This window comes from Strix aluco, chromosome 3 (genome assembly GCF_031877795.1).
Source record: "Strix aluco isolate bStrAlu1 chromosome 3, bStrAlu1.hap1, whole genome shotgun sequence".
In the NCBI taxonomy this organism is placed as follows: Eukaryota; Metazoa; Chordata; class Aves; order Strigiformes; family Strigidae; genus Strix; species Strix aluco.
The window spans coordinates 7,509,229-7,536,683 of NC_133933.1; the positions used below are offsets into that span (position 1 = coordinate 7,509,229).

Consider the following 27,455-nt stretch of genomic DNA (forward strand, 5'->3'; position numbering starts at 1 on the left):
GAAAGCCAGGAGTGTTGATTTGAAAGTATAATGTTACCTAGTCACAGCAACTGATGAATCCTACCCTTATGGAACTGGTGTTTAAGTCTTAAAAATACATTAGAAAAGGGGTAAGAGATATTTCAGTGGAACATTACTGTCAACCTTAAGACAGGCTCCTTTCAGTTTTTTCTTCTGATTTTCTGCTCCCCGCCCCCCCACCCCCACCCCGTACCCCATTTCTCCTGTGCTTTCTGTAAAAGTGAAGAACACTTCCAAATAATCCTTTCCAAAAGCAGGCTAGGAAAGGTTTACAGGACTATCTCTCTTGGCCATAGCTAGTAATGTTTTTTCCTAGGACTGCTTCTCTTTCTACTGACTGCTGCTGCATGTTGTTGAAAAGAACACTCCAGAAGCAGGCTTCTGTCTATAAATGTCCAAAGCAAATACTTCTAGATCAATTTCTCTTGAGAAACATTAGAGTTTCCTCCATAAGCAATATCTAATATATAAGATTATAGGAGGGGAAATATGGGGGTGTAGTGTTCAAAAGTTAGACTTTCTTCAAACTTGGAGTTCCTGAAATATCTTTTCTTACAGACTGGTCTACCTGCTGAAACAATGACTGCTATAGCTACTCTGAAAGTAGAAAGTCTCTTGATCAGGCTGTTTAAGAAACATACCAAAAGGAAAAGGAGGACCCAGCCTGTTGAGAAGAGAAAAACACCACCCCAAACACCACCATCAAAACCGACTACTGCCCTGTTACACTGTCTTCATGGGTAATGACTGGTATTAATTTGGTTTGCCTGGAGCCAAAGTAGCAAACTTGGGGGAAAGATTTTCCCCATGTTCAGCAGTTAATTAGGTGTCTCCTACCAGAAAGATGTGCTTTTATCTACTCTTTTTTACCATGTTTAAGCTATATGAGAACAGTGCCTAAGCAAATCCTTGATGCCCACATAACGTTAGCTGATCTGAAGAACAGCTTTGAAGTATAGAGTTGACCCGGATTTTGGGGCCTACTACATGGAAAACTCTGAAGAAGTTACTTTCTTTGTTTGGAGTTAGTTCTACAGCTGAAAGTATATAACAATAAAATCTGGCAGTATCTTAGGTATCTGTTCCCTGCAGCACTTTGTAAGCAAGGAAGCCTCTGTTATGTTGAGATGCTACTTTCACTGACCTAAGGTGTGAAAATGACCATTAGGATATCCTGTTGAAGGAGATATTTTTCAACTTACCCAAATTGCGTGTGGAGCCTGAAATTGCCACTCTGTGATCCTCTGAGAGATCTTAAATGGTAAAGGCTGTGTTATAGACCATTCTGATCAAGCTTCTTTGTAAACCTGTTTTCTGCAGCTAGTTCTGCAACAGCCAGGAAAAAGTGTCAGGAAAAAGTGAGGTTACGGTTCTGCCTCACTGTCACAGCATCCTAAACTTGTGGAAACTCTCCCAAAGGATCCCACGTGGTGTGGCTAAGCCTTTTTTGGAACAGCATGTAGGTCTTTACCTATAGGTCTCTTATTGTGGTTTCTGAAGGCAATTTCATGCTGCTTTTCTATTGATTAGTAACACAAAATGACACTTTGAATTTTTCTCTTTCTCTCAGGCTGGGGTGTATTCGTGTGATCAGGAAAACATAGCAACGTCTGCAATATGAGTAATTAGGAAGATTTCTTTTGTTTTGGCTTACTGCAGCCAAAGACTAAATCTACTAGTTTATCCTTCCTCTACTTATCCCACTGCTACCCCAGGTAAGTGCAAACGTCCTGGTATTCCTGTTAGAGGAATGGAACAGGTAAGTATCATACACTGGAATGAATATTTTTATATAACTTTTTGTCAACTTGGTACCCCCAGTGACTGATTTTGTTTAGAAATAGAAATGTCTGGGACTCCAGGTAATATTTCAAAACCTTTCACAGAACTTTTGAAACATTGGGAAGGGGGGAATGTTAAGAATCTGCCATTTTAGCTGTGAAAATGTTCAGTATTGAATGTCAAAGTTATGTAAGTGCATTGACGGAACATTATTCGTAATAAATGCCCTTAAGAGGGCGCTTATTCACCACTGCATTTGTTTTGAACATCATCTGTTATAATAATGCGATTTAAAAATAATTTGCTACTGCACTAGGTTAGCATTTGACTGCAATATGTTTGGGCCAGTTATGGTTACTGACATCAATAGATACTAAGTATACAACAATATTACATTAAGGAGGCTTAATTTGTATAATAGTTCTGTCAGTTTACAGGAGTGCAATTTCCACCCAAAACAGCAGGTGCAAAGCAGTTCCACGCTTCTTAAAAGAAATAGCTTTCCCTTAAACAACTGGATTCTGGTTTGATTTGGGGTTTTCTTTGGCTCTGCTTTTGCTTTTCTGTGACAACCATCAGCTGTAATAAACTTCCATGCTTCATCCTCTGCAGTCATCTTCCTTTGAATAAACAATCATGTAACTAGGGGTGTAGTAGAAGACTGAAGGATACAGAACAGCTCTGGTAACAAAATTGGGCTATAAAATGCCTCTTTTTAAGACAGCCGCTGAGAAATTACATTCTATTTTCTTCGAAATGATCTTTCTGATAAGAATTTCTGCCATAAAGTGCTTATTTGTAATGATCATGGCAGCTGGATGGATGTGCCAATGGTGTCATCTGACCATTTTCTGCCATGTTTCCAGTGCTGTCATTTTCAGTTTGGCTAAATTAGCTAAGGTACCTTTTCATCCATCTTGATGCTATTCCCATAGGGGACAGCTGCCAGCGGTAACTTGGGGAAGTTTCTCTTGGCAGAGAACAGCCCACTGCCTACAGGCAATGCTGACCACTTTCATATTATCTCTTACTCCTCTAACATAGCATGAAGCAGCACTGCACAGGTGGGACATGTGACAGGTCTCCCTACACTGGTTTGCTTATGTATGAATACGGCTCCACCTTCATAGCCCCTCTCATCTTTGCAGCTTCTGTAGCTGTCTCTTGAGAGTGTGCAACACCTGAAGAGACAAGAATATGATGCATGTCCTGTGTTTAGAAAGACAGGACCGGCAGTGTGTATTAAGGCAAAGCTCTAGGGAATTAATCTCTGCTTTAGCCGTGTCACTTATAAATTAATGCTTGTTCACAAATAAAGTGGGATTTGCCAAAAGATCTCCATTAGCCCAGACCTAGATCTTGGCATCACAGTTTGCTTCTTTCTGTATAGAACGCTGGAAAATGAAAGTGGTTGGTATAAACTTGGCATCACTATAATTGGGTTATGCCATATAGCACTAGCAGTAATTTCGAAGTAAATACATATGCAACTTTTCTATCACAGAAGTGAACTCAAAGTTTACTTACGGCATTGTCTGTTTGGAATGGAAGGAGAGCTGATTCCCACACCCCTACCCCATCGCCCTCCTTTCGAATTTGGCATTTTTATGTGGACTTGAAAGGTTGCTGAACTGGAGACAGATAAACTGTATCACCAGAGCTGAGCTCTTCCATGCCAGTTGAAGAGCTGACCTTCTGCTTCAATTTTAAAGCCTTCATTTTCCATCCATAATTAATTCCTTTCATCTGAATCTGAAGGAGACGGAACATGTCTCAGTGGTTTGTGCATAAACATTAAGATTATGTATAGGCCGCAGACTAAACAGAATAATCACCTTGCAGATTCAATTCTGTAGCAACACAGGATCTTATGGTGATAGATACCTAAACTTCACGTGGTGAATTTAAAAGAGCCTCACTAGTTATCTTTTCAAAACATGCTGAATGTGTGTGCTCTCAAAGCTTTGTGGTCATACAGTTGTACAAGTAAAGGCAATTACTTTAAGTTACTTCCAGGCAGCAATGGAAGTTGATTTTTTTAATACTCCTACATAAGAGAAATTTAGTCTGTATGTTTGTTTCTCTCTCACAGATGTCTGTGTGGCATTCTTCAGCTGAAACCAGCTAATTTATTCCAGTGGTGTATAGGGGGATCTGGCTTTTTAATAGCTTTCCGTATCTTGTTAGCCTTTGTTTAACAGTCATCTAGACAGAGACCAGTGATATTAAGCAGCACATATCTCCAGGATAACATTTAAATTTTCTATCACTAGACAGGATATAGCTTCTGACATTGGAATAATAAAATATTCTTTTTGGAGATTATGAAATATTGCTTTGTACCTGTATCACCAGGTAAAACTGAGTCTCATGAAATAAGCACAAGCTCTTGTGCCTGAGGTTGAGGAATACATTTAATTACTTTTCTGTAGGTGTGTAGGACTGCTGTGCCTTTTCTAGGCCTTGGCCAGCTTATTGAATACATTTGTAACAAAGCTGATGAGAGCAATTCCTTTTTTCTTTCAGTAAAATACAAAATTATCATTTTAATATATGAAACAAACTCATATCTATTCTGACTTGGTAAAGGGGAACTCTTAGGGGCTTACAAGCTTATGGAAGTGCTTTGACTTCTCTGTTTTTCAGAAGATGTAGTTCTAGAGGTTTTGGCACAAAGCAACTTCTGCATCCCTTGTCTTTTGTATTTTGTTGCTAGTGCTGGGGAGATCTTGGGTCTTCAGGCATTCTGGGTGTTGTTGTCCTAAGTCCTTACAGGTGCCAATGGGTGGAACCAGTGTAATAGATACTTGGTGAACAATAGTGACAAAGCTGCTCTCTTCCTGCTACTAAGAAAAAAAGTCAGTTTAGGAAACCAGAGGTTTTCTTAATGCACTGAGGTGACACCACTTATTTAACATCTGAGAAATCCCTTCACTGGCTAAGTGACTGCGCTAGAGACCTAGGTGAACATTTAAAGCTATTGCCTATGTGCCATAGCAGGCATGCAAAAACAAAAAGAGCTGTTTCAATGGGTGGCAGTGAAGGCACTTGCCCTGACACCTTCTCAGTTTAGTACTTTTTTTTTGGCTATGTTTTAACTGTCCACATTGAAATTTCTTCTGTTGCTTTCAGTGGAGTTTTTGGGGGACTATTTCAGCCAAAAAGATCACAAGTAGAATCCCTTCTAAAAGGAGAATAGGCTGGCTGAGATGGTCCAGGCAGAGATGCTCCTGAAGAAGGCTGCCATAATTACCACTAGCAAACATGAACTCCCACCACAAATGTACTGCTAGAGTATCTTCTAAGTGTTTTGGCTGCTTTTGTTTTTAAAATGCAAACCCGACATCTTCTTAGGCAGGCTGACTTAAACCAATATCTGAACCTGACCTTCTAGATCTCATGTTGTCTTGCACGAGAGCTACTTCACTTGTACAAGAGATCATTTGCAAAACTCCAGAGTAATACATGTTTCAGCTTATGCAAATTTTGCCTTTGAAGACTGTTTATGGTGAAGAGTTTAGCAATACAGAGCATAAATAAATAATGTAATGATACTAATAATGGAGTTGCTCAGACACTGATTACAGCTTCATTAAGTGAGATTACTCACTGTGATCTCTGCACTACAAATTAGGTTTTGATAATTTGACCTATTCTCTATTTTACTTTAGTGAATTAGAAAAATAAATTGCCAGGACAGAACACTTAGAAAAGAAAAATATTTTTCTAACATTTTATAAAATGTTTGTTTAAAATGATAAAAATTACCCTCATGTCTCTGTTTATTCAGGGTAGGCAGGCTCATCTAAAATATTTTCAAAGGTAATATTTTTATATTAAAAGCTTTGGGAGTCTTTATTTTCTTTTACTTTTAATTCCCTAGTCATAAGAAATCTCTTCCAATCAGTGGTTTGGTTTTTTGTGGTTTGTTTTTGGGTTTGTTTTTTTTTTTTTTTTACAAAGTACATAACAAATAATGTCTTGATGCAATAAATTTCTTGCCAATTTTTCTTCTATATGTGTCACGGAGTTGCAACCCAGTCTGGTAATCAGCTCTGAAATTTTTTCTGAGGAACTCTATGCTTATAGAGATCCGTTTGCACACAGAATCAGAGATGCCAGATCTCTTGTATCAGCAAATGCAGAAGTGGAATTTGGCAGCCTGTGTGATAAATTAACCTCAGACTGAATGAAGGGCTTTTGCTTTAAACAAAAACCAAAACTTGAGCAACATATTTCCAGTTTGTGGTTTGCAGTATAATCCAGAAATGTGACCAGAAAGTCAGCATTAGTTAAACAATTCAGTTTATACTGCCATGGGTGGAATGAAGGCTGTGTCCACCTTCGATGAGATTTTGCACTCAGGTAATACAAAGGAATGAGTTACAAGCATTATGCTTTGATGTTATGGTAACTGGATCAGTACTCCACAGGGCTCAGTTTTCTAAAAGATATATCTCTTATTACAAATGATGGAGCTAATTTTCAGAGTGCCTCTGAGAACTGCACTGGGGTGATGCATTTGTTTTCTTTGGTGGCTTTCTTTTTTCCTGTGATCCAAATGTTAATTTGTGTAGTTCAGCTCCTCAAGGGCTTCATCTGAATAGGGTATTTTGACATTAGTCTGAAAGGTTTATTGTAATCATCTTTACAATGAATTAAAACATGTTGATTAATATGGTTACCATTAACTCTGAGGAGTGCTTAAAATGGATCTTGATTCATGGCTTGATTCATGGGAGGCTATTGTGCAATTTAGAACTTAATATAATTCTCTCAAGTTGGCATCCTAATTTTTAGGCTGTTCTGTATCTCATACTAGCTAGTATCCTCTCCCTATCCTCCTTTCCCCATAAATAAGGAAATATTTGGGATTAGTCCAGCAAAGATTTACACAGGATTCTCCTCCTTCCAAATAGAATGCGCATTTTTTAATATTTAAACATGAACTAGATTCCTAGTCTATTACTGTACAGACAAAACTATAAATCTTCGATTATATAACTGACTAAATTATACTCATATGACATTTGAAAGCTATAGGAAGAAAATGTGGCACAGGGTAGGATCCTGAATCTCAATTGTCCATTCCTCCCAGACTCAGTTATTAAATACATGGCCTTGAATAACTTGTAGAAATTTAACTTAGTTTTTGTATGCTTAGCTCAACTTGTTTTAACATAGCTGTCTGATGTTGTTTTTCCAGAGAGCAGTCAGAAAAGCCATCCTGTCTCAGTGAGAGTAGATTCACAGTGTCAGTCAAATGCCCCCACTCTGAGCTGGTCTTTATTTATAGTATTCTATCTGCTTTTTCCATTGTATCAGCCCGCAGTGTGTCAGCTGGGTATCAAACTGCTGAATTAATAGAAAAACTGTAGTAAAAAGTACTAGCACAAAAGTGATAAACACCTCCACACAAATTACCCTCAGCACTAATCACTTAGGCTTTGTGAGAAACAGCACACTGAACAGTTTCTGAAATAACCTTACTCTGCCTTCAGCTTTTTAAAAATAGCCCCCAAAACATGCATAAACATCAGATGCTGTGAAACAGACCTCCCCTGCTAACTGTTTGTAGCTGTAATTAACACAGATTTACAGTTAGGGAATTTGAATGCCGGATAGTATTATATGTATTGTTTATAAATGTGTGTTGTCAGATGTATATTGGTAAACCTTTTTTCTTATAGTATCAGTGTTTCTCCTTTTACATCTGCTATGACAGAAGTGGAAGTTTTCATTACGACTTTTAGATTCACTACAACAGAATGAGCCATAAGGTTTCAAGGGGAGATACGTAATTTTTAACAGTAGCTGGTGTTGTGCCTGCTTACAAACACCAGAGTTGGAGCTCTTTTTGTCTCAGATGATGGGGAATCCTTTAGCAAATTCATTTATCTTTTTCAAAGATGCAATCCACTGAACATGCAGAGCAGCAGCCTTTATTCCTCTTCCCTATTGTACAGAAGTATATATTTCACAAGAAGGCAGAGAGACTGTCTTGACATGTCTGTAAGCATGTGGAAGAGGCTTATGCACAGTGTCTAAAGGATGAATGAAGGATGCTTGAGTCTTCCTGCCTTGGGCCAGTCATGAGTGGTGTCCCCCAGGGCTCGGTTTTGGGGCCACTTCTCTTTAATATCTTTATTGATGATCTAGATGAGGGGATCGAATGCACCATCAGTAAGTTTGCAGACGACACCAAGTTGGGTGGGAGTGTTGATCTGCTCGAGGGTAGGGAGGCTCTGCAGAGAGACCTGGACAGGCTGGAGCGATGGGCTGAGGCCAACTGTAGGAGTTTCAATAAGGCCAAATGCCGGGTGCTGCCCTTGGGCCACAACAACCCCCAGCGGCGCTACAGGCTTGGGGAGGAGTGGCTGGAGAGCTGCCAGTCAGAGAGGGACCTGGGGGTGTTGATTGACAGACAGCTGAACATGAGCCAGCAGTGTGCCCAGGTGGCCAAGAAGGCCAATGGCATCCTGGCTTGCATCAGAAATGGCGTGGCCAGCAGGGACAGGGAAGGGATCTTACCCCTGTACTCGGCACTGGTGAGGCCACACCTCGATGACTGGGTTCAGTTTTGGGCCCCTCACTACAAAAAGGACATTGAATCACTTGAGCGTGTCCAAAGAAGGGCAACAAAGCTGGTGAAGGGTCTGGAGCACAGGTCTGATGGGGAGCGGCTGAGGGAACTGGGGGGGTTTAGTCTGGAGAAGAGGAGGCTGAGGGGAGACCTCATTGCCCTCTACAGCTGCCTGAAAGGAGGTTGCAGAGAGCTGGGGACGAGTCTCTTTACCTCTTGTCCTATCACTTGTTACTTGGTTAATGGCCTCAAATTGCGCCAGGGAAGGTTTAGACTGGATATTAGGAAGCATTTCTTTACAGAATGGGTGGTTAGGCATTGGAATGTGCTGCCCAGGGCAGTGGTGGAGTCCCCATCCCTGGAGGGGTTTAAGAGTAAAGTTGACTTAGCACTTAGAGATATGCTGTATTTGGGAACTGTCAGTGTTAGGTCAATGGTTGGACTGGATGATCTTCTAGGTCTTTTCCAACCTAGACAATTCTGTGATTCTGTGATTGGTGACCAGGCAAAGCTGGCTTTCTGTGTTATACCAGTGACAGTGACTTTGCTTCTAGAGAATATCTGAGCCAGCAACATGGTACCAAGAGCAATGGAGTCTGCAGTGTCTCCAATCCCAACACTGGTGATCTGTCACCATAGGGATGTTTATGGTTCCTTTTATCTGTCCTGCAGGTTACAGGTGGGTTTTTTTGTTTGGCCCCACAGGTTACACTTGGGCTTTGCCCAAGTTTTGAGCTTTTCCTTGCAAGAAACAACTTGAAATTCTTATACTGTTTCTTGTCTCAAGAGCTTGATCTTGAAATCAAGCACCAAGTATTGCAAGATATAGAGTGAAAACCCCAAAGCTGGCAGTGGCAAGTGAGTAGCTTTTATATGTTCTTTTTGTATTTTGATCAGCTTCATGTTAACCATAACATCTCTGTCTCCCAGAATCCCTAACTTAGGTAAATACATTTTTTTGCACCCTTTTAACCCAAGTTCATACTTTACTCAGGACCATTTTTTTCCTTCTAAGTTTTCTAGCCTTGTACTCTATGCAATGTTGTGGCTAGATGTACATTCATACATTTTGGTATGTAGTAGGATTTTCCAGCTCCCTTAACCTATGTACCACGACAAATCTAGCCCTTGTGCCCGAGTTTCTTCAGTGTTGCAAAATTCAGATCTGATCAGCTAATGGGTAGTTTCATGCACCCAGTCATGCAGAAGACTTTTGGTTATTGAAGTCAAGCCAAACTAGCATGGAATGCATAATTTAACAGCTTTTGGGAGTTTGTTGCATCAATCTGCAATGCACTGTCTGGTCTCACCTTGCTGTCCCAAGAGCTAAGACCTTTTCCTCTTTTATTCTCTATCTGAAGTAATGACTGAGGGTTGCAAGCCTAACCCAAATGTGCTATTCTGAGTGGTACTGCAGGAGCCGTGGGTGTGCAAGGTACCCAAAACTCCCGTAACACTGTATAATTGTTGCTCATTTCTTTGCTGTCATTCAGAGGCTGTCAGTCTCTTGCAATGCTGACGTACATGCCCTGGGAGCAAGTGTCATGCTGCTCCAGCCCTTTCCCTTGTGCCTTGTCACCAAACAGCCAGCCCAGTAAAGGCTTTTGATCACTGTCACTTTGGCTTGGGTTTAGAGGTTGAAAGCCTCTGCTCTCTACTGATTTATTTGTGTAATAGCAGCAGAGAGGAAATAAGGACTCACTTTTCCACTTGCCCTTCTCACAGTTTCTTGCAGCTCCACAGGAGTTGGTGGGATGGGGACTCTATGTTCTCAGCCCTGCTCCTCCCGGGAGTGGTGTTGCAGTGAACGCTGTTCTCGCACTGTCCCTGCTACAACCAGCCACAGTAGCAGTGGGTCCCTGACACGCTCAGCAAACGATGTCTTTGACCATTCAAAACTGATGTAATAGGCCTATCAAGAGGAAACCATTTTGCAGCATTGTGTTGTGATTTTTATTGGTCCAGCAAAACCATAGGACTCCATCTTTGGAAGCCACCTAGTAGTGTGTTTACCTATTTGTCTCTGTACTGACACAGCCGACCCCCAGAACATTTATCAAAGGCAGGAGACGGCCCCTGTAACAACTAAACTAGACAAAAGTAGCCCTGTTCTCTGCTATCATCTGAAAAATCCATACAGGGAGAATAAGCTACTAATCCAGATGCCATGCATCTGCCAGAACCAGAGCTCAAACATAAATTTATTATTTTTTGACCTCCAGGCTAATGTCTACTAAAAGCTATACTCTCTTTTTAGGTTATATAAAGGATTGCACGAACCCACCTACATTCTTTCTAGCCTGCATTATTGAGAGGTGATGAATTAATAGGAGTATCCCTACAAAACCATTTATTCTGGTTAAGGTTTTAAATTGAAATATTACTCAGGTAATATCTCAATTTAATGAGTAAAATATAGATTTTTATTTTTTTTAACTTGGTTTCTACAAGTGGCTGCACCAGCCCCCAACATTTTAAGAGGCAGCCTGTACTGGGCTGTCACAAAACAGGACTTCCATCTAAGAACTGAAATGATGCTCATGTTTTGCTTACAAGCTAATCAGAACTGCAGCAGAAAATGTTTAAAAATGGCATTTATTATGACGTTTTGCTAAACAGCAGATGTGGTTTTGCTCAAGCATGTAAATGTCAAGGAGCAGAGCACCTAGCAACCAGTTTGCAAGATATTTTCAGCATGCAAAGAAGGTTTGTGGAGCCTGTTGGCAGACGTACTCTCCTTAGTGCTCAATAGCTGTCCCAGCTGCAGCCTCGGGTAGATAGGCTGTCTTCCTCACCTTTTTTTAACTGGCAATCCACCTAAGGAGATAATATTGCACCATGATAGGTGTGCTCCAACTGGATGTTTTCTAGCTAGCCCCGGTTTCTGAAACCAGTCCAGAAACCTCTCATGCAGGGAGGGTGGTGGGCTAACAACCTTTCAATATTAAATCCTTTATATCATAAGACGAGAGGAGGCCTGATGGTCATCCAGACCATTCTTTTCTCCAAAGGCAGGATTTGTGTCACCTCTGAGAAGAGTTTCTTTCAAAAAACTTCCTGTGATGGAGATCCTGCAGTCAGAAGAATCACTGTCCTTATTGGTAGGGAGATATTTGGTTCTCCCTTTCTTCATAACTAACCTGAATTTTCCGTTGTGTAGACTTAAGCCTAATCATTCTGTCTTCTACTGAACATGGGTGTGGAGAACACGTAGGATTGCAAGAGCTATTCTTGTGGTCCAGAGCAAAGGTCTAACACCGCAGTCTGCCTCCAACAGCAGTCACAGCAAGATGCCTGAGGAGTACGAACGGGATAAGCATGTGTGTGTGATACTGTCATCTTACAAAAGCATGGCCAGATCTGTTTTGTCTCACAGGATTTTCTGAGCCTGTTGTGGTTTCTCTACTTAGTAACTTGCAGTGGATTGCTCTTCCAAGTTCTCCATTTGATTCTTTCTCTTCTTGTGACAGTTTTAGTTTTTTAAATGCTTTTACATCTCATCCTTTTTCAGATGATTCCTCTTTAGACTGAACATTCATTTCATCTTCTCTCATAGGTCATGTCTTCTAGTCTTCTGATCGTTTTCTAATTGATCTATGCCTTTCTTCCAGCATAGTTTCTTACACTGGCCATATTACATCAGCCAAGCCTTCACCCATGCTGAAGATGTACCTTCTTTATGTCTCATACCTTACTGATCTCATTAACGTGCTGTGTTTTCTGGGAAGCATGTCCTGTTACAGATAGCATAATCAGGATTTTTGGCTGTGATTTAAACAGGATCTGTGACTTGTTTTTCAAGATGCTTCCGTTCTCATTGAACTAAATGGGACACGAAGGCACTTGCTCTTCAGATGTCTATGTTTGAAATCTGTAACCATGGAGAATATTTATACATCTCCCTCTGCATCTGAGACCCATTCTCATTCTCACTGAAGTTATTGTTAGCAAGCCCTGACAATGCTTGCAGTAGTCTTAACTTATGCTGAAAATGACCTTTTCTTTTGGACTAGACAACAGGCTTTTCTTAGCCACAATTTCCAGCCTGTCCCTGCAAGTTTGGAAGGGATGCTTTTCTCTTCCTTCTGTAAAAAGAAGAGTTTGTGCTTCCCCACCCTGCTGTCAACTAAGTGGTGTGTTCTATGCAAGTGGCATGTCCAACACCTGAACGTCACTATATGACAGTACCTTACAATGCATTTAGTATTGTAGCTAAAATAGGAGAAGGTAATCTAATAAAACCCACCTCCACATTTTGATATATTTTCTTGTGGAGGACATTCTGTGAGTCTCCAGATGAGTGAATGATTGTACACATAACAATACTTAGAAGTCTAACTCTTGCTTCGTTGCCTAAGCTTCCATTGAGAAAAAATCTGTTAGACGTAATGGATAGAGATTTGAAAGTATCTTTTAGATATGCTACAATCATATGAGGGCTAGTGCTGGAAATCATACTTGCCCATGGACACTGGACAAATAAAGATTTAAAGGGAAAATTCAAATGACTGCAACATTCAAAGAAGGGTAAGTCTAGCTAAGTCCAAGGGAGCCAAATACGTGTGGGGACTGTTTCCCTTTCTCCAAAGGAGTTCTGCTGTTCTCTGCAGGAGTATTGAGAAGCAACATACAAAAGTCTATGGCTTTCAGTGGTGCAATGATGGGAAGGATGGAGTGACATAGACAATAGACAACAGAAAATGGGCTCAATTCTGCGTGTTGTGGTGTGCTCTTTGTCACTGAGACTATGTGAGATGTGAATGAGTCAACAGGATTACTGTGATCTGTGAGTGTTGTTCAGGACTGGGAGACTGTTCAGAATCTCAAAGGACAGGTATGTCACTGAATATCTGTGTGACTGAGAAAGCTTTGCCTGAGAGGAATGCAGTGAGGTGAAAGCAGTGGGAGCCAGGAGTCCTTATTCTAAGTGGCTGCATAATTCACTGGTTTGTTGCCTGTACTGCTTTCTCAACAGCTGGCTGGTTTAAGGTGATATATTTGTTTAGAGCTGTGTACAGATTGTCCAGTCATATGTAACTCAGAGGGATTTTTTTAAAGAAGGATTACATTTACGGAAGAAAAAAAAAAATGCTGCTTCCTTCTCAACACCCTCTCTCCCCCTGCCCAGATGAAATCAGCAGTCAGGAAACTCTGACTTGGTACCAGTTAGAAAACATCGGCATTGTTCTGAATGCTGACAAAATCTTGCTTCTCAGCAAGCTGCAGCGTTTTCCTTCCCTGTTACAAATCAGTTGGTAGGAAGGAGGGTAACAGATCTGACAATTTTGGAGTCCTGGTCCTCTGCAAGTACTCTATCCTGGCTCTTACAGCCATCCCACCAGCTGAGAGTCTGTCCCAGACATTATCACAGCTCCTTTCAATCCAAATCTTATTAGCTTTCATTTGCAGAGAGGTTGCCCTGACATGGCAAAGATCATGAGCTGTATTTTTCAGATGCTGTTACTGCATAGCAGCTGAGTTGGCCAATGCATCTTTAATTTCCTTTTGGCATCCAGCCCAAGGGAACATGCAATGAGCAATTTCCTCAAACATAGTATCAGTAGGAAATTCATCTTGTTCTGAGCCAGCTACGTGATCTAAGCAGGGGACAGTATGATTTTCGGCTTTGATACTCTGAAGCAGAAATTGGAATATAAAATCATCCTCAGTATTTGGATGCCTGTACTTTCCCAGGGGGCATTTCAAGTGATACAACTGATTCCTTACCCTGACATTTTCTTAGAATTTCCTTATATCGTAGCTATCAGTGGGCTGTTTACGGAGTATTGTATAGTCTACCAAACTTGTGCAAATATTTTATTTCACAGTAAGGAGAGAGAGTTTAGAAACCAAAACACAACCAGGCAGGATAGTGTTATATTTTTGAGTGTTTAGAATCAGCTCCTCCAGTATGAATTGACCTCCTTAGTTTCTAATCCTGATCTCTATAAAACCACACCTATTTTCAGAACATTTACTTTGTCTGTCACTAAATTTTAGTGTTTTTATCTGATTCTTATCTTTACCTCTCTTTATCTTCCCAGTTCCTAGACTGTTCGCGTATCTCAGATTTCAAAACAACTCCTGACCCTCGATTCTCTCCACTGATCTTTTTCGAAGTGGTGGAAAGCTGCATATGCAGTACTTGCAGTGCCTTGGATAGATTTTCAGGATTTCTCCTGAGCTAAAGAATTTTGTAGAACCTCCCACTCCACCTTGCATAACTGTTTCATAGTTCCCATGGAATTTTTTTGTCTGATACCTGTTACTTGTTGTATTGCCACACTCTGAGTTCAAACATAGGGCTTGCTTTACTGTAAGGAATTTGCAGTAGTTGTTATTTCTTTCCTTTGAGGTTGGATCTTTGGGGCTGAGACTTGCTGTCCAGGTGAATTCTTGAACCCATTATGTCAGGGACAGGAATGCAGGTCATAATGATAAAACTTTGCTGGTTTCATCTGATTTCTGTTCTCATGACTGACAGGTGCTCTGTACATCAGTATTCAGTCCCTCTCAGCTGGAGTATTTTGACTGTCCATAATACAGAGTGTTTGGGATACAGAGGTTTCAGTGTAAATTACTTGCCTCCTTCACCTCCTCTCTTTCTTTTTTTCTCCCCTGGTGGGTTCCCCTCTGTAGGGAGTTTTCTGCTCCTTTGACATTGCTTGGGCGCCCACGTAGATTTAGGTTAGGATAAGTTTCACTGTCTTTGCTTGCTTTGCACACTTTGTTTTTCTTGATAATTAACCTGGATCACTAAAGTGTCCCTCCATTATGATTGCCTCTGCTCTGCTTTTATCATACATTATTTCAGATGGGTGCCTTCAGTTCCTGTTTTTCAAAACATTTTTCTGAAGTCTTGTTTGGCTTCCCAAGGTATCTGACATTTGTGGTTACACAGTGATTATAAGTGCGTGTGGATGTTGTAGCCTGTCCTCCTTTTCCTCTGATTTCTGAGTTCATCAACTTTAGCTACATTTGATGGAAATAGTGGAGGAGCTGGACCTCTTCAAAGAACATGTCAATGCATTTCCCGCAGAAAGGGAAACTGGCTCATGGCAGATATCTTTGTTCCTTCTTGACCTTGATTCAGGAACACAGGTCATGCTTGCCTATGTAGTGTTTATTATCTTTTACCCTGCATTATTTTACTTTCTGGGAATGCATTAATGTTGATTTCTTGAAGGAGACACTGTTAGAGTACTCCTCGATGCTTCCTTCATCTTTCTCGTAAATGGCTGCTTTACAGATCCTTCTCTATTTGCCAATGGGTTACACACTTTGAAGATGTTCACCAAGCCCACTTGTGCAAAGCCTTCACAGAGAGGAAAGTGATCTTAGAATTATTCTTTAGTAACCTTTAATCTGAATTCAATGTGACTTATTGCCACCATGCTAGAATGAATCCCTGACGAACGGAGGGATGGATGAACACTAGCTTGATGATCAGTCTATTCAGCTTCACCTGACCTCTACCAGGTATTTCAGATATATTCTGATGCAAAACTGCATATTCATAAATATCTTTTTAATTTCAGGCTAGCAGCAATTGACTCGGTGTTTTTTATTCCAGAAGTTGTAAATGCAAACTTTTTTGTTTAGGAAAGTCTTAGTCCTCTGCTGAATTAAATTGGGTTTTTTGAGTAATTTTATGATGACTTGTAAAATGAAGTTTCATCAAGCCATATATAAATATATTTGTACTTGTAGCAACTGTAAATGTGTTGTCTTAATTTTTCAGCAATTAATTTCTACTTAAAGAAGGTATGTTTTACTTTTCCTCCTTCTTCCTTTGAAGCAGTTGATTTGATTCTTCTATATTTACTTTGTTCTGTGTACATTTCCCAATCCAGAGCAAAACCACATCTTTTTCATACCTCTCTCTCAAATTTTTGCAAGATTATAGTTATACTTCATGATTGTCTCTGAATGTAGCATATGTTTTTTGAGAAGCTATGTCTAAGTTAACCCAGAACTCAAGGTGGGGCAGGCAACTAACTTATATTCATTCCCTTTCTCCCATCGTAATAGTTTGAGGTTTTATATTTTGCTTTACACTTTCCTCTCCACCTACTATCAAGCCAATTTTATCTGAGCAGTTCGGCTGCCCTTGCTTTGCTTTGTTCTCATTATTTTGGAAATGGTGCCAGCTATTTTAGTTGTTAATGATTTTGCCTCTTCAAAAGAGAGCATGATCTCAGTAAGCATGCAGACAGGGCTCCTCTACATCTAGGATATGGTAGCTACTGACAATAAATGGCAGACAGGGTGAAAACAAACACAAAAAAATCCAGCCCCTCTCTTTGGTTATTAGGGTATTTCTTTACTGCCCCTCCCTGGCAGTGTTCAAGGCCAGGTTGGACGGGGCTTTGAGCAACCTGGGCTAGTGGAAGGTGTCCCTGCCCATGGCAGGGGGGTTGGAGCTAGATGAGCTTTAAGGTCCCTTCCAACCCAAACCATTCTATGATGATTTCAGTAGTTATGGCACCTCTTCAGGACAAGGGAAAGCCTACTTCCCAGCAGGACCCTAATCACAAGCCATGGGGGAATGGGGAGCATTAAGGGGTTTTGTGCTGCTGACAGTTTCCTTTAAATTCAGCTACTATTTTACGTACAAATATAGAGAGTGGGAAGCATTCTGGTATGTACAAATTCTCTGAGGATTGGAGTAATTGTGTTTGTTTCTGCTCCTGCAACAGTCAGTTGTGAGGAAATTTGTCAGTTTGCTTGATTCCTAAGCAGGAATATCACACTGCACATAATGTTTTTACAGAACTTTCTTGTCAAGGGCAGCACATAGTTCTTCCATGGCTTCTGCTATAATGTCATGCTAGATAGAGCATATGCCTTCTTTTTTCTCTTAGAATTTCTGGAGTTTGACTTGGACCAGGACAAAAATACCAGAAAATATAAGTACCACAAAAATCGTTCAGGAAGCAGAAAAGATGAGGCTTGGTAAGCTTTTGGTTCTTTTTCCAGTAGCCCAAACTTGGACACTTAGTGTTCAGTCTTTTGACATTTGAGGTTTGCACATCTGCTTGAGCTTGCCAGTCATCTTCAAATGTTTTCACATCATACTATATGACGAAGATGTTGTTTAAAGAACATTTTGTAAAATGCTATTGGAAAATGATAGGATTCCATTAAGTCACTGATCAGAATGAAATTGATGACTAATGTTTAAACTTTGTTACAAAATTAACTCTAAGCTCCAGGCAATAATTTCTCATTTTGAATACTATACAGAACTCTGTTAATTTGTAGCCCTCAGTGCTGGACCAGTGTTGATTCAAGATCAAAGCTGCCCAACATGAGCTAGCTGGAAACTTACCACCCTGGTATGTATCTGTGGAACAGGGTGAGTGATCATATCGTCATAGCTTTTAACTCAAATTTTTAGTGAAATTGTTGAAATTAGGAGAAATGATGGAGCGAGGATGCCTCTTTCAACACATCACTGAGCGAAAGCCTACCTGGGTGAGGTTTGGTGGTTTTCACTTAAATGTATGCAAAGCAATTATTAGCACTCTCAATTATTTACATCCATTTGTTGCTGTGTGCACTTAAGGCAGAGGAGGTACATGAGAATGTGGGAAGAACAGACAGCTCCTACATATATATATTGTAAACAATGTTAGTGATGGTGTCTGTGCCTTTCACCTCTTAGTTTATTATGGTAGCAGCAAGAAAACAAGAGACATCTGCTTTCTCTGATTCAGAAATATCCATATCACCCACCAACTGAGAGAAACTAGAAGAAAAATAAAAGTGGAAGTGAGGTCTTGCAGTCTTCAACTCCCAAAATGTAATAGCAGCAGTGACACTGAGGGATGCCTGGTAGACCAAGCAGTGGTCTCTTAATTTCAAAGAAACTCAAACTAGTCCATGCTCTTTTCTTTTTTGGATGGTGCAGTATAGTCCTTCTGGAGGTTGTGGTCCTTCCTTCACCTTCCCAGTCAAGTCAGCCTGGAAACTGAGCCAAAGCTAAGCCTGCCACAGGAGATGTAAGCATTGAGGGATTTCCTTATGGCATTACTGTGAATTTAAGTTTTCAAAATAGGGAAAGTTGAAATCTGATGATATTAAATGTTCTTATCCACAATATACATGCTGTAATGCATTTCATCAATCATCTATATGATGAAAAGTGTAAATAAAACAGTCGCCCTACACCACCTCTGTCTATGTGGGTTAGCTTAATTCACCACAGCCTGTTTCATCTCTTCAGGAATACAGCAATACTCACTACGGGAGTAAATGATATTTCTTATAAACCTCATGTGTTGTGACTTCTACTTAGGCATCTTCCCAAGTTTTATTATTTTTTTTCCTTCCCTCCTCATTGGTGTACAATTTGCGTAACCACACTGATTTTTTTTTTTATACCACTGTAATTTCACTTACTAAATTTTATTGTCCTGCAGTCACTTCTTGAAAGAAGCCATTTGGCTTTTTAGCAAGGCCTTGTGTTGTATATTGATACTGCTCTTGTTTACTGGATTCTGTTTGGCAGAATTATGGTCAACAAGCTTTCCTCATCCTCTCTCTTGCTGAGTTGAGAACTGTTGCAGAAAAGCTTGAGCTCTGAGGGGTGGTCATCCTTCTCCTCCCTGGAGCACAGGCATGAGGTGGTCTCCATACACTCTTCGGAATATTTACCTTATTCATCCAGCTTGTGTTAAACCCAGCTAATATTTGCCTTGAATGTCATTAGTTGTATTACTGCTTTTTATATTATTTGCCTTCTCTTCTTGATATTTGCCCATGCATTTTTTCAGCATTTTTTTTCATAGTCTGTGCTTTTTCTGCTATTCCCCTGTGGCTGTTTCTTATTTGCTTGTTTGCTGAATCAGAATAAGCCTGTCTGACTCAAGGAGAAGGTCTGTGCTATATGCACAGCTGCAGAAGAAACAGGCCATTCTTTTGTTACTGTACTTTTCCTAGCAAAAAGTGAGCTTTGGAAAAAAAAAAAAAAAACAAAACAAACAAACAAACCAAACAAAGAAACCCAAAACCAACCCAACTTCTCTTGAATCTGAATTTTGTTTGAAAAGTCAAATCAAGTGCCAAAAAAGTCAAACTCAGTTATTAAACTGGATTGTTGGCACACTTCATGGGCAAAGCTTTGCTTTTCTGGGATATAAAGTATTTTCCATGTAAGATTGCTGTGGGGATTGGTTCCTCACCACGTGGGGCACTTTCTGTAGGTGAATGGACAGGACACTTTGTACTTTCGAGAAAGGTTTGAAATCTTGTGTATTCTGTCTAACTGGGTGATAAGGGCATGGGACTGTATTTCATAACGTGAGATGGACTCTTTAACAGCTGCAGACCTGTTGATATGTGCTTCCAGGGGTGGCTGTTCTGACATTTCCAAGAATAGTGACCTAAACCAATCTCCCATTCAAGTCTGAGTTGGATCCTGAGCTGGTGAAAATAGGTACATGTCAATGGAGACATCACTACCTGACCTGAGGATCTCGATTCAGGCTTTTTGTCAATGTTTTGTATTGAAGCAGAGTTATAAGACACATGAAACCCATGGTCTCTCATGTTGGTGCTGAAGATGGGCGATACTGCAGCACACAGCCTAATTCAAAAGCAGTTTGAATGAGTTTTTCCCCTTTTGTGATTTGATGGCACTTTCAGAAGTGCAGCACAAGAAATGCGACATCATAAGGAAAGACTGTTCCTACGAGTGTAGTTCCTTAACTGCAATTAAGATAGCTGGCAAAAGGCAGATCTCAAAGGACTGCTAAACAGCATGTAGCTCTTCTGGGAGGTAAATGGAAAGAAGCTCACCCATTTCCTGGTGAAAGCTTTGGGTCTGCTGCTTCAGTGCAAACCTTGCAGCATTTCTGCACTGCATATGAACTTATGATAGGCATTTTTCTTCATATGCCCCATCTTTGTGTTTAATTTTGTTTTTCATTAGATCAGGAAAGACTGTTATGAAGGATGGGATAACTTAAATGACCATGTTTTCTTGTGATTTCACCATAAAATAGCTATATATTTTCAGTGCAAACATCACAATAGTTAGTACAGTTTTATTGAATTCCAGTTCACATTCTCTGTTCAGACTTTGCAAAACAAAACTGGAATTATTTTTGAGTTCTTACTGCCTTTAACATAGAAAAAGAACTATGTTTTGCTATTGTTATTCTGGATGTCCAGAAGTTGATCCAGTCTAATAAATAGTCTCAACCAGTAGCTACTTGGGGAAAAACTCAGGAAAAGAGTATGTGAAACAATGTGTGACTAAAATATCTTTCCACATATATTTCTTTTTAGCTCTTGATAATCTGCTGAGTACTGTTTTCCAGGCTGGGCGACTGTGGCTGGGCCATCCTGATTAATATCCACCAGTGATGAATGAGTCTAATTTCTTCTTCAACCTATTTATAAATTGGCTTCCACAACATTCTGTTGTGGAGAGCTCGGGAATTAAACTAAGCATTGTATAGGGGAAAAAAAGCTCTTGTTTGTTTCAGCATGCTGAGAAGTAATTGAGTCCAAGCACAAGAAATGTAAGCCTCTCAAACCTTTCAAAAACCATTTCACGCTTGGGCTGAACCTCCCATTTTACTAATGCTGAAGTTCCACTTATGGTTATAAAGGACTCAAAACTGGTAGTTTTTCAGTAGTACCAGTAACTAGTGATATCTAAACCAAAGGCCTGCATCCATGCTTTAAATGTTGTATTTGGTTTTGCTAATTAGTTTTGACACTGTAAATATGGCTGCTCTTGTGAAGGAGAGTACTCTGTTATGGTGGCAAAGGGATCCTGTGCTCTGTTGTGGAGTTGAGGGAAATCTTTAGGAGGTTGGTTGTGTATCTGGAAATACTTGCACCAAATGATAAAAAGCAATTAAAGATTTCTAACAAGTCACATCATCCATTATGCAAGCATCGCTGTTTAATTTTGCATCATCTTTTTCTCTGACAGTTTTTCTTTCTTTCCTCAGAAATATCTGCTCTGGTTTAAATTTAAAAAAAAAAAAAAGGGGGGGGAACAGGCAGGAAATAAGTCAGGTCTCTCCTTCGGGTGCTGTCTGATAGATGGTACAGATTCTGTGTGTTTATCTCTAGGGAATGGTGGTTGATGGTGAAAAACAAGAGCATGTCTCAGGAAAAATTGCATGGAGTGGGTCATTGATGTATTCTTTGTACAAAGCCATTTGATTACGGACACTACTATAACAGAGTAAATAAGACGGAGAACCCAATTAACAGTCCACCAGGAGCGGTGATGATGGTCTTTGTGTACTGCTGAGTGAACTTATACCAGGTTTTAGTTAGGCTGGAGGCTACTGCATTTACTGAATATTTTCCCTTGGTGGCAAGAGATGCTGGCTTTGCTCCTTTAAGGGGAGGAAGCAATATGAAAACCGAAAGAAAGCATGACTGAAGGTTGCAAACAGTAGCAGAGGATGGATAGGCTCAATTCAGTTTAATTTTGCTTGACAATTTACTTCATAATTACAGATCTTTTTTACCTAAACCCTGAATGACTCTACAGGAGCAGAGCAACTATGCTGCTAATTAAAAAACAAAACAAAACAACAAACTTCACAGTAACTTGGGATGACTCAGTTCTGTTGTTTCTAGATGCCCTTGAAGTCAAAAACCTCTAGTAAGGAACAATACGTTCTTTTCTGTAAGGATACGTTTACGTACCTACCTGAATTGAAGTCCTGATACAGTTAGTTCACCAGATGCAGATATTTACAATGTTATCTACTTTCTTACTGATATTTTTCAATCAAAATTGTATTTGCTAAGGAAGAATTTATTCAGAACATCATCTTCCTAAAATGCCTTATTTCAGGAGAGATGGACAGGTCTCAGTATGACTTCATTATGGAGTAGAGCTATATGTTTGGAAAAAGTCATGCTGGTGATTATTTTGGAAAGTCATGCAACTCTGTATTTCAAGAAGTAGGACAGTGTGTCTTGTCACTGAGAAAATATAGCAGCAAGGTGTGTATGTTCTGGGCTGTCTTTCTGCTGTTTGTTACTTGTCAGAGATGTGCTATTTTATGCCTACCATAATTAGGGGATGTAATAACAATCAGTCCTAGTACTCGAATGGGTTTTGGTAGCTTGTGACCTTCACACTAACAGATTTCAACAAGTTTATATGACCTTCTTGCTGATTGCAGCATTGTCAAGACTGTATAAATCACAGAAATTTTTTTGTTTCATGATAGGACGAGCTCTTCCACAGGGAATGGATAATTTTGTTGTCTTGAGCAGGACATCATTGGGACCTCAGTGTTCATTTGGAAGTACATCTGTGGGTGACATGGCATTTTCCAAACCACTGCCTGTTTCATCCTTGTCAGCTGTAGTGATTCACACCTTCACAAAGAGAGAAGCCTTTATATTTAATTTAGATATAGGCAGACAAAAGCTGGTAAAGAAGAATCATTCATATCGCCCCATTCCTCCTTGGGAACATATGCGAGTCCGGTCTTCTCCCCTGTGCAGAACTGCCCAGAAGTCCTGCTGCAGAATTGGGAATGAAACATTGAATTAACTAGAAACTTATCCTTCCCCTTGCATCTTCAGTTTGCTGATTTTACGCTCTGTGCCATTGTTCTGTGATAAGCCCAAACCCAGCACTATCTTAGAAAATGCAGGCATTAAGACTCTTAAGTTGAAAGTGTAAATTTTTAAATGCCAAAATAAAAGCTGCTTTTGCAATTTTGGTAGTTTGACAAAGTTGTAAGCAACTGAAAACAACATCTTATGGGAAATGGTGAATTCTAGTTACAGTAATTATAAACTGGATTCTACATGGTCCCTTGTAAGGATAACAGTAACGGGATTAAAGAACAAATCTACAATGGTCTCTTTATGGTGATAGAAAAATCCTGCCGGCCTAATAAATTGTGTTATCCTACGGAGTCCAAGCAGGGACTAAACCACCAGAAACAGTGATCTCATCCTTTTCTCATTTTCATGACTTATGTTACCTACAGCAATGTTTGATGTAGCTGCTTTCTGACCCTTGCTGGAGAGGCTCATTCTCCTTGCCATGCCCTGGAGTTCTCAGCATTGCTCAACGTGGGCTTTACTTAGTTAAGATTTTTTCATTTTCTGGCAGTCAATTTTCCTTTGTTAAATCCTGAGCACCCTGGCACTCTCAGTCACTTCAGTGTAATTTATTCATGTTCAGTTCGGTTTTCCTCCATGGAAAATTAAAAGTTGCTCTCACTAACGTGTCCATTACCCTCTGGAATTGTGACCAATAAACCTCCTCTCCCATTGGGACCTCTGGTACAGCCACATCCAAGAGATACTTGTTTATTTCAGTTTTATTGCTCTTTTGTAAAGCTATTCTGTGTCTCTGCAGGTAACGCTCTCATTTGGGCTGCAGCAATATTACTTGTGTTGTCCTTTTTGCTAAGCATCTTTGAAAGGATAGTGGTTTGCAAAGATTTTCCACCCTCTCTAGTAATATGCAAGCCACTGTTACTTTCATGCGACAGAGGTACTCTTGTTTTAGACAGATTTATACACTTAAATTGTTACAGGACTTCATTAGAGCTTCAACCTGTATTGTATCTGGTCCTTTGTACATGAGCCTAAAAGAGTGAGCCGCAGGTGTCCTTCCTGTGGGATTGGGCAGCTTTGCAGGTTCCCTCCAAAGCATGTAACTTTGTACAAATATCAAAAGGAGTTGCCTTGGTAACGAAACCTCTGAGCCTTCATTCAGTTTCAGAGGAGCAGAAGGTCATATGCCGAGTCAGCAGAGCTGCGTGTCAGGTACTAATGGTGGGGGGAGAATTAGTAAGGCCAAAGGTACTTATGTTTTTAAATGTCAAGTAAATTGAAAACCTCGTGAGAAGTAAATGGTAAATTTCCTTGTTGAAGATAATGGCTGAAGCAAGTGGTTTGCTTTCATGAGGGAAGGGGAGTCGCATTTACCAGGAAACTACCCTGTCTGTGCCTGTGTAATCATGCTGTTATCACAGGTGACATTATCATCAGTGTGGCCATGGGGATATATCCTCATGTCCCTAACAGCAAATGTTAGAGATGGCCTCAGACATCACCAGCCCAGTGTAGCTCTGGGGAGTTACACTGAGTCCAAGGAACAGTCACGAAAATTGGACCAGACCTTCAGCTGGTCTGCAAAACATGCCAAATCTACCCCACAGTTCAGCATGGAGAGGTGTAACCTCACTTCCATAAATTGTTTTCCTGCCTTTTAGTGATTTATTTTGTGTATCCAATAACAAGTGAGATTTTAAAATCCCTCTCAATTAAACACAGCTGCTTAGAAGCTGAGCATACTGTTATTGCATAGAGCAAATACGGAGACCGTGTCAAGAAGAGCCCTGACTAAAGCACAGGTGGTCAGCTCTGTGCTGATAGTGTGATGGAAGTGGACATCTCTTCCTTGTTACAGCGTGGGATCCTGCTTGCAACTAGCTCTGTATGCAGGGAAGCGGCGACCAAATGTGGCAGTGGCAAGCACAAGTGGACACCACAACTGTTTGAGGTTGGTTCTCAGGGATTGAGAGTGCTCAGCCACGCAGCAGCACGGTGCAAAGAGTGAAAAGCCCAACTCTCTGCCATCCTTTTTTAGGCATTTTTTTGAAGTTCTGCTCTACCCTGTATTCTTAGAGGAGAGTTAGGGCCTCCAAATCACTTCTCACTAATTAAGTCATATATGCACAGATAAATCAGCAAACATTACAGGAAAAAGATGGTAAGGGGGAGAGTCCTCTGAATGTCTCAGTCTGCTGACCCACACCTAACTCTAGTCAAACTAGAGCATTGGTATTGCACTTCAATTATTGTTCTTCAGAATCCACATAGCTTATGTGTGCCTCCCTGCCCGGACCAGAGAAATCAGGAAAAATAGAAAGAGAGGAAGGGACAGACTGACTTGGAGCTATCTGTGTATCAGTATACACATATTTCATTTGGCCATCAACTTCATATTGACATAGCCTTCAGCCTTTTGGCTCTGGTTCCTTATGGTGTCTGTTGCCCTGCTTAACAAACAGAAGTGAGTGTGGTTACCATTTAATCTGCTACTGTTCACCTGACACCATTTCTGATGAAGAGCCATTTCTAATGAAGAGTCATTTCCTTCCCCATAATTTTCTAACTCTCCATATGGATTGCTAAGTATGAACACAGATTTTGAAGAGGGCAAGCAAACTTGAAACCACCTTAAGAGCAGCCAGTTAAGTTGTGGATAATGGTCTGTGCTTAAGTCTTCAACAACCAGGATGTTGCTCGTCAGGTACCAACTGTCACCATTACATCATGGGTTTGGAGTTTGTTGAATCTGGGCAGAACATTTTATTCAAAAATATTTTGCTATGAAACTGACAGTTTTCTAGGTCGTGTTATCCCTGAGGGCCAAATGGTGAGATGAGAAATGGTTTTGATGAGAGAACTAGCAGATTATCTGCTAGTGCTAACTCCGTTCTACAGGTGACTGCATATTCTTTCTCTTGACACTGGCTCTTGACTCAACTGTGACATTTAAAGATTGGCAGCCATGACCACTTTAGGTATGGTACAAAGAGGACTGGAAGAAGTCAATATGTTGTGTTACTCTCATGTTAGAGCTAATTAGAAGATGAGTGGATCAAGTGTTCCTGCTGCTCAAAGCCGTGGTTTATTGCCCTACCAGCTGCTCTGCTCTCTCTCCCTTCCTTCTTGATATAACCATGATTGAAGAAGCAAATTTCCCCCACAGAGAATGTGTGCAAGTGGTCTTCTGTGGTCATGAGGATCAGAGGAAGCTCTGCTCGCTCTCAGTTATTCTGTAATTGGGAATAAAAAGCCTCTTGTGATTCCTTCTCTCACTGTGGCTTCAAGTTGTTTTGTGCAAATCCATGATGTTCTTGACCATGTTTGCAGCTCAGGACAATCCTGCCTGTCAGGGTAGGTTATGCCTTTTCCTCTACAGCCATTGTGCAACTGCTCTCAGGAACTCTGCATGCAAACCCCTTCCGGGCATGGACCTCTCACTCCATTTGAATAGGCATGGGACTTTCTGTAGCAATGTGTAAACAGACATGCTGGATGCTTTCAAAGAGTCTCAGTAACCTTGCTGTGCTAACAAAGGAATGAAAAGGAGCCTCAGAGTAACTGAGTAGTAGGCTCCCTTAACTGGGAAAAGAAAAATCTGTACAGAGCAGTGTTTCAGATCACCAAGGTTTGCAAAACCACCACATGTCCTCATAATCAGGTTGAGGTTAAGTGGGAGACATGTAAGAAGAATCTTCCTGGAGGTGATCATTATTCATAATCCCTTAGGTGCTGCTGTTGAAACAGTCCTGTTAGGCAGCTATTGTACATAAGAAGGGTCACTTTCTGCCACTGACACCTTGAACTACCTGCAGTGCTGCTGTGTTTGGGGCATGAGAGACTTCTGCGAGGCCAGCTTGATGCCTTATTATTTCTTGTAAATTCTGCTTTGGAGATTCCAGATAAATGCACTAAATCCTGATTACCATTTTCTTTCATTTGTAAAAACAAGAAATGTGAGAGTACAAACAGTCTGCCTGGTTCTCAAAAAGCAGTGTCAGCACTATTTTAGTTCATAGTCACAAGGTTGTTTTTTCCCCCCTTCCCAATTTTTAATGAGACAAGCTTATATAGCACAAAAATATACTTGGAAAGCATTTTAATTCAGCTTGATTGGACTATCATGAAGATCTTAAACTTCTATATGTTGACAGAACTGGAAGCAAGAATTATCCAGTAGCATTATCTTTTAATGGCTGTTTCTATTTTTGCCCTGAATTCATTTGCTTAGAATAATAGCTAAATTCTTATGCAGTATATGGAGAAAGCATCACTGATGGTTCAGTTAGCAGACAAAGGCATAAATATCCTTAATTTTATGGAAACTTTGTTAGATGAATTTGTTTAATGCCAAATCAACGTTTTGTTTTTAGCTAGAAATAATTAAGCAGGATTGATGGCCAACAAGTTACCAACAGGCTAAAATGAACCACGGGCATAACAGATGAGTTCACACTGAACAAAGAAGTAAGGTCACTGTTAAGTATCTTGATTATCTCAAGATAAT

At 40.3% G+C, this 27,455-nt stretch overlaps 1 long non-coding RNA gene across 2 annotated transcripts in view; it reads left to right on the plus strand.

Annotated features, from left to right (window-relative positions):
• The first annotated feature begins 640 nt into the window (after positions 1–640).
• LOC141920473 (uncharacterized) overlaps positions 641–27,455 on the plus strand; it is a 38,217-nt gene continuing 11,402 nt past the window's right edge. For both annotated transcript variants that reach the window (XR_012622350.1, XR_012622351.1), the window contains exons 1-2: positions 641–761; positions 1,592–1,736. This is a non-coding gene — a long non-coding RNA (uncharacterized LOC141920473). The remainder of the gene's footprint in view (positions 762–1,591; positions 1,737–27,455) is intronic.